The following is a 6,372-nucleotide window of genomic DNA, read 5'->3' as shown; positions in this document are numbered from 1 at the left end:
GAATACATCAAGAACATTGCAATAGTCCAGGCGTGGTTCAGTCTGAGCCACAGCCCACTGTTCCAATGCACATTATAAGCAGATGGCACTGTGCTAAATGTCGCAGCTCTCCCTACACACAAAGAAAATTTACAAAGGACAATTAACCAACAAACCCACATGTCTTTTGGATGTGGGAGAAACCCGGGGCACCTGGAGGAAACCCATGTGGTCACGGGGAGAACGCGCAAACTCCGAACAGACAGAATCGAACCCTGGTCTCTGGCCCTGTGAGACAGCGGCTCCACCCGCAGCTCCACAGTACCTCAGAAATATTAACCCTTTCCAGACACTGTATATTGCCCAAACTGCTGAATGCCCACAACGTTTTCTGTTTTTTTGTTGGCAGTTTATGGTCAGACTCACATTCCAATCACCCATTCAACTGGAAAAACTAAAACAAAACACAGATGCTGAAAATCCAAATGGAGACACCATTCGTCATCAGTATTAGATCTGAAATTTAAGGTTTGTTTCACCGTGCAGATGCTGCCTGACCTGCTGAACATTTGGGACAATTTCTGCTTTTATTCACATTTTAAAACCCTTTTAGGTCATGCTTGGGCCGCAGGTGTGGTAACAGGTCACAAAAGTCACTTATTAAATCAGATTTCCGCTGTTTCTGCAATTGTCAAAGTTACTTCTCAAAGATACAGCTGGTCTGTGGTCGCACCACGTGGCTTTGCTGCCGTCTAGTGGCGGAACCAAGAAGTGACGCAGTTAACGCGTTGAAATAAACGGATCGACAGACAGCTCTGATTTCAGTTGCTGTTTATTTCACTCTTCTCACATTTACATTCCCCCTGGTTTTATTTCCGCGCTCACTGGGGTTTCACGACGCGGAATTTGGGGTTTCAATGAGAGCCGTTCAGCGCTGACCTGTTGTCCACCGGGTTTCTGCCCCACAGCCCCTGAGCCCAGCTCCTGACGCCGGTCCCGGGACCCGACCCTTTTACACACCCGGAGCGGGACCGGAGCAGATTGTCAGCCAGTTTCCAACCCGAAACAGAAAGGGTAATGCCGCCGAAGTCTCGAAAAAAGGATAAAGCTTCTCCATGAATGTATTCCCAGTGAAGGTGTGGAGATGGGACTTGGTGTCCGCGTCGTAAAATGAAACTGTCCCGGACTCGTAACTGAGATAAACTCCCACCCTCCCGGAGATGGGACGGGCGGGGAGAGGGGATGGAGGGGAGGTGAGTGCATCAAACTGGTCACCCCACTCTCGCCTGATGCTCCAGAACCCAGTCTCCGGGGTCAGTGTTACCCGTCTCCTCCTCTCCACAGACTCTGCAGCGACTCCCACACTCCACCACTGACTCCCCGCCACCTCCACCTCCCAGTAATGTCTCCCCGATGTGAATCCCTCCGATCCCAGCACACATGCCCAGTCTGTAAACCTCTTCCAGGTGTCAGGGAGACTCCTCCGTATCCGGATCCATCTCACCCTCTTCCGATCCTCAGACACCTCGAGCTGCGCATGCGCTGTTTCCACATCCAGGGTGACGGAGACTGGGGGGAGAAGCAGAGAATCAGAGAGTCCCCGGGGGTCGGGGGTCGGAGGGAGACTCGGGCACAGGCGGGCGGACAACTGACGCCTTGCCCGGGGTTTCACCCACAACCACATCCGGTGGACAACAGACAACTTTCCCGGAGTTTTTATCCAGGGAAGGAGAGGGGAATTTCGTGGGGTGGGGGAGGGTGGACATGGAGGATCTCATTGTACAGAGAGTGAGGAGGATTGCGAGATTGCAGTGGGGATGGAGAAATGAAGTGGGCTATTCAAATATGGAGGCAGATCGGAGCAAGAGGATATTGAGGTGAGTGGTAGTTTGAGGTTGTTAAAGAGGAGGTAAAGGTGTGGGGTGGAGTCGCCATGATCATAGTGAATGGGAGGGGGAGACATGAGGGGCTAGCGGACCTGCCTCCGTTTCTTTGAGTGGAGGGTGAGAGAGAGGGAGGGGTGGCTTGGACCATGGAAGGAAGCAGAGGTTGAATGATCGGGTGTTGGACAGAATGGGTGGAGACTTGTGGTTGTAACGTCGCTGAAAGAGAGGGGATTCACGGATGGATTTGATGGGTGTGTACAACCAAGAAGACACTGATCTCATTGTGAACCAACATATGAACTTCACTGAGGGACTTGTCAATGTTGCGCATGTAAGGCTGGTCCAGAAAGTGAAGGCAGGTGGGATCCAAGTCGAGCTGGTGAAATGGATCCACAATTGGCTTGGTGGTTGGAGGTAGAAGGTAGCGGTGGAAGGATGAGTTTTCTGCTTGGAGGTCTGTGACTGGTGGAGTGCAGCAGAGATCGGTGCTGCAGCAGGGATATCAAATCAAGAGTGCAGGTTTACCTTGAGAGCAAGGAATTTTAAAGTGGATCTGAGTAGTAAGTTTTCTTTACACTGAGAGTGGGCGATATCTGGAACATGCTACAGAGGAGGCGGTGGTGATATTTACTCATTATATTTGAGGCACTTATCTAGGTGAGGTGAGGAAGAATACCAATGTAATCTGGGCAAATCGATTAGTAAAGCTGGGAAATAGGTGGACATGGGCATGATGGGCCGAAGGGTCGGATTCTGTAATGTACAACCATGGACCTCAGCTCCATGAGCACTGAATGACTGAGTCACCACAGCCACTCGTGCAGGGAATTCCAAAGGTTCCCCAGTCTCTGCGTGCAGTAATGTCTCCTTATCTATGTCCTACATGGTGCAGCCCACATTCTGAGAGGGTGCCCGTTCTCCAGACCCCTCAGGCAGAGGAAACATCCTCCCCGCATCCAGCCCACTGAGCCATGTAAGAACTTTGTGTTTCACTGAGATTTCCTCCTATACATCCGAACTCTCGAATACACAGGCCTAGTCTACTCAATCTCACCCCGCACAGCAAACTCATTGTCCCAGGAACAAGTATCGTTAATCGTTGCTGCATTTCCTCTGTGTCAAGTCTGTCTATTTATCGGTACACAGGAGCATAGGAACACAAGAAAACAGGAGCAGGATTAGGATCCGTTCCTCAGGCTTGCTCCCTCCATTCAATGTGATCATGACTAATCTAAGCTGCCACTAATTCCTCTTCTGTGTGAGTTTCCCATAATCTTAAATATTTGTTCAATAAAAAATGTATTTGTAGCCAAGTTGCACATATCCAATAACTCAGCCTTTTACCATCATCTTGGGCAAATATTCACTGCCCTCTGAGAGATGCAACTTCTACACACTGCATGAGAGGCCGCTCTGGAAGGTTGGATCTCATGGTATCCGGGGTGAACTAACCGATGGAATACAACATTTACCTCAAGGTCGCAGACAGATGATGTTGGTAGAGGGTTGTTTATCAGACTGGAGACAGAGTCCACTGTTGTTCCTTATTTATATACACGTTTGGGTGTGTATGTAGGTTGCACGGTTAGTCAGTTTGCAGATGGGACTAAAATTGGTGACATTGTGGAGAGTGAAGAAGGTTATCTGAGAGTAAATGGGATCCCTGTGAACTGGCCAATGGGCTCAGGAATGGCAGGTGGGATTTATTCATGTGAAGGTGAGGTGATGCACTTTGCTGAGACAAACCAGGGCAGGACATACACAGTAAACGGGGAACTTTATAGAACTGAGAGATTTCAGGCTGCAGGTACACAGTGCCATGGAAGATGCAACAGTGACAGGCAGGGTGGTGAAGAATGTGTTTGTCACACAGGCCAGAATATTAAATGCAGGGTTTGACACAATGAGGGTATTAGTAAACTGGAAAGGGTGCAAGAAGATTTACAAGGATTCAATCGGGTCTGGAAGGTTTGTTTATTAGTAGAGCTTGCAGGAAGTGGTCGAGGAGGTACAATTACGATATTTAAGAGACACTTGGGCAGGTAGGTGGACAGGAAAGACAGAAGGATATGGGCCAGACGCAGACATGTCTGGCTTGGTTGGTTGGGCTACTTGGTCGGCATGGGCAAGTGCAGTCAAAGGGCCTGTTTCTGTGCTGCATCCCTCTCTGACTCTGTGATGCTTCCCAGCATAGATGAATTTGTCTGAGAACAATATTTCAATTTCCCTTCAATCCATTCATCACATCGACCTTTGCATCAAAGTATTACATAAAGATATCAAACAACAACAATAGAAGAACATTTACCTTGCTTGATGACATCAATTGTTTCTTTCAATACAGTGTTGAGCAGAAAAGGGCTATCAAATATTTCGATTGACAAGACTCCATCTACGACCAACAGTGGTTTGGCTTCATCATGAACCCTGCAAATATTTAATGACTGTATATAAATCGAGCATCATTATGTTTTTGAGATGTTCTACAAAAACATACAGTGTTTCAGTCCGGAGCATGTCCTACCTCATCTTGCAACCAGCTTCCTCCTGCAAGAAATAAAACACAAATCACAATTAACTGAGATGAACTTTTCTCGTCACGACTTTGGAAATTTCACATAGATTGCTACAAGCCTCTGATAATTCCCCTTTCCCAACTCTCATTGACAAGATCACAGCAACTCTTTCCCAAGGCGTTTGTAGGCAGTGCTGAGCTCCCATAGATTATGAGGGAAGCCATTTAGTTTGGAACAACAGCAGCACATTGCTGGGACAGAGGGAAGATTGACCCAGTCCTGAATCACTGGTAAATGTGGCATTTATTTCACAATTGTCACCCACCATTTTGTGAATGTGCACTTTCACCTCACCAAAACTGTAGTGTAACCCCTCACCTTCACAAATAACACGTTGTCTTTTAGATCCAGTAGTTCCTGTGACTTTTTGACTTCGTTGTAAATGGAATTTAAATTCTTTTGAATCTCTCCAAGATTTTTCTGCATTGTATTCACAATCTTCACCTCTTCCTCCCGGATATCTGCCAGTGTGCGCTGCTCTTTCTCAATCAGAATCTGGTGCAGTTCAGCAAACTGGGATGTGATATGTGAATGAAGGTTGTGTGACTGTAACTGTGAAATAAAAGGTGAAGAACAACATATAATGTCACTGATTGTGTTTCCTGATGGTATGGAATGTATTATTTGGCCAATTATTATCCGGTCATAGAGTGCAGGAATAGGTCATTCCGCCCACTATATCTATACTGGCCACTGTACGGATCCTCGCCAATCCCATTTACTTCCATTGAATAGATAACTGGTTATCTAGAGAATTCAATAGTTTGTCTAAATACTTCTGAAATGCCATGGGAGTAATCCCATTATCCCACCGATCCCATTTTCCTCATCCAATTCCCTGCTGCCCTTTCCCTTTCACGTCCCCTTTAATTCCCATTTATCCGTCCACCACCCACTTTCCCAGGGATTATAACAGTCACCGATTGACCATTGAACCAGCGTGTATTGGGGACGTGGAAGGAATCCGACGCGGTCACAGGGAGAAGGCGTGAACCACACGGGCAGCACCCGAGGTCAGGATCGAACCCGCTCACCAGAACTAGGAGGCAACAGCATTACTTGTGTCACTGCGCTGCCCTATTATTACACGCATCGCAGGGATCAAATCCACACAAGATCAGGAAATCGAAATTTAAAAGTCTCACCAGAACTCCAGAAATCTTCTGTTTCTGTTGCTGCTCCTTTCGCTGGATCTCTGATTGCTTTTTTGTGAGAGACTGGATGGAAGATTTCGCCTGATCCTGGGATTATGTTTGAAAATCAGAGAATAAAAGTGTTAGACAATAAACATGGAATTAAACAATGATGTGATCATCATCGATTTGCTTTTACCTTGTAGAATTCAGCAGCTTCTGCTATCAGCGTGAAGCTGTGAGACTTGTGTTCCCGCCCGGCTGCACAAATCACACAGATCAGCTTCTTGTCAGTTTCACAAAACAGTTTCAGTTCTTCCTGATGTTCCTCGCACTGAAGTTTACTTGCCTTTTCTGTCCGATTCAGGCTCAGAGTTCGAGCTCTTTCAGACAGTCTCGCCAAGGCCCGACTAACCCTGAGGGTGCGTCTGTAAATTCCTCTCTACATTCCGGGCAGGAGTTTCTCCCCTCCCTGTCCCAACTCTGTGTGATGCATGAGCGGCAGAAGATGTGCCCGCACTCCAGTGACACCGGATCGGTGAAGAAATCCAGGCAGATGGGACAACTTGCCTCCTCGGTCCAACTCTCGACCTGCTCATTCGAAGCCATTTTAACATTTGATTTTAACCATCCACTTCCTGGTTTAAAACGCATTCCCAATCGCTGAAACTGCTGACACTGCGCACGCAGCCGTCTCGGGGAATGAATGTAATTCGGCTGCAAGTGTTCAGTGTGAAGATGCAGAAACATGGAACTGCAGATGCTGCTTCACAACAAAAATGCACAAAGTGCTGGATT

General features: G+C 47.4%; 1 pseudogene; it reads right to left on the bottom strand.

Annotated features, from left to right (window-relative positions):
* Positions 1–684: 684 nt before the first annotated feature.
* LOC129715675 (E3 ubiquitin-protein ligase TRIM39-like) lies at positions 685–6,372 on the bottom strand (annotated as a pseudogene).

The sequence above is a fragment of the Leucoraja erinacea genome, unplaced genomic scaffold (assembly GCF_028641065.1).
Source record: "Leucoraja erinacea ecotype New England unplaced genomic scaffold, Leri_hhj_1 Leri_1314S, whole genome shotgun sequence".
In the NCBI taxonomy this organism is placed as follows: domain Eukaryota; kingdom Metazoa; phylum Chordata; class Chondrichthyes; order Rajiformes; family Rajidae; genus Leucoraja; species Leucoraja erinaceus.
The sequence above is the reverse complement of the archived record's forward strand: the minus strand, read 5'-3'. Positions and strand labels throughout refer to the sequence as shown.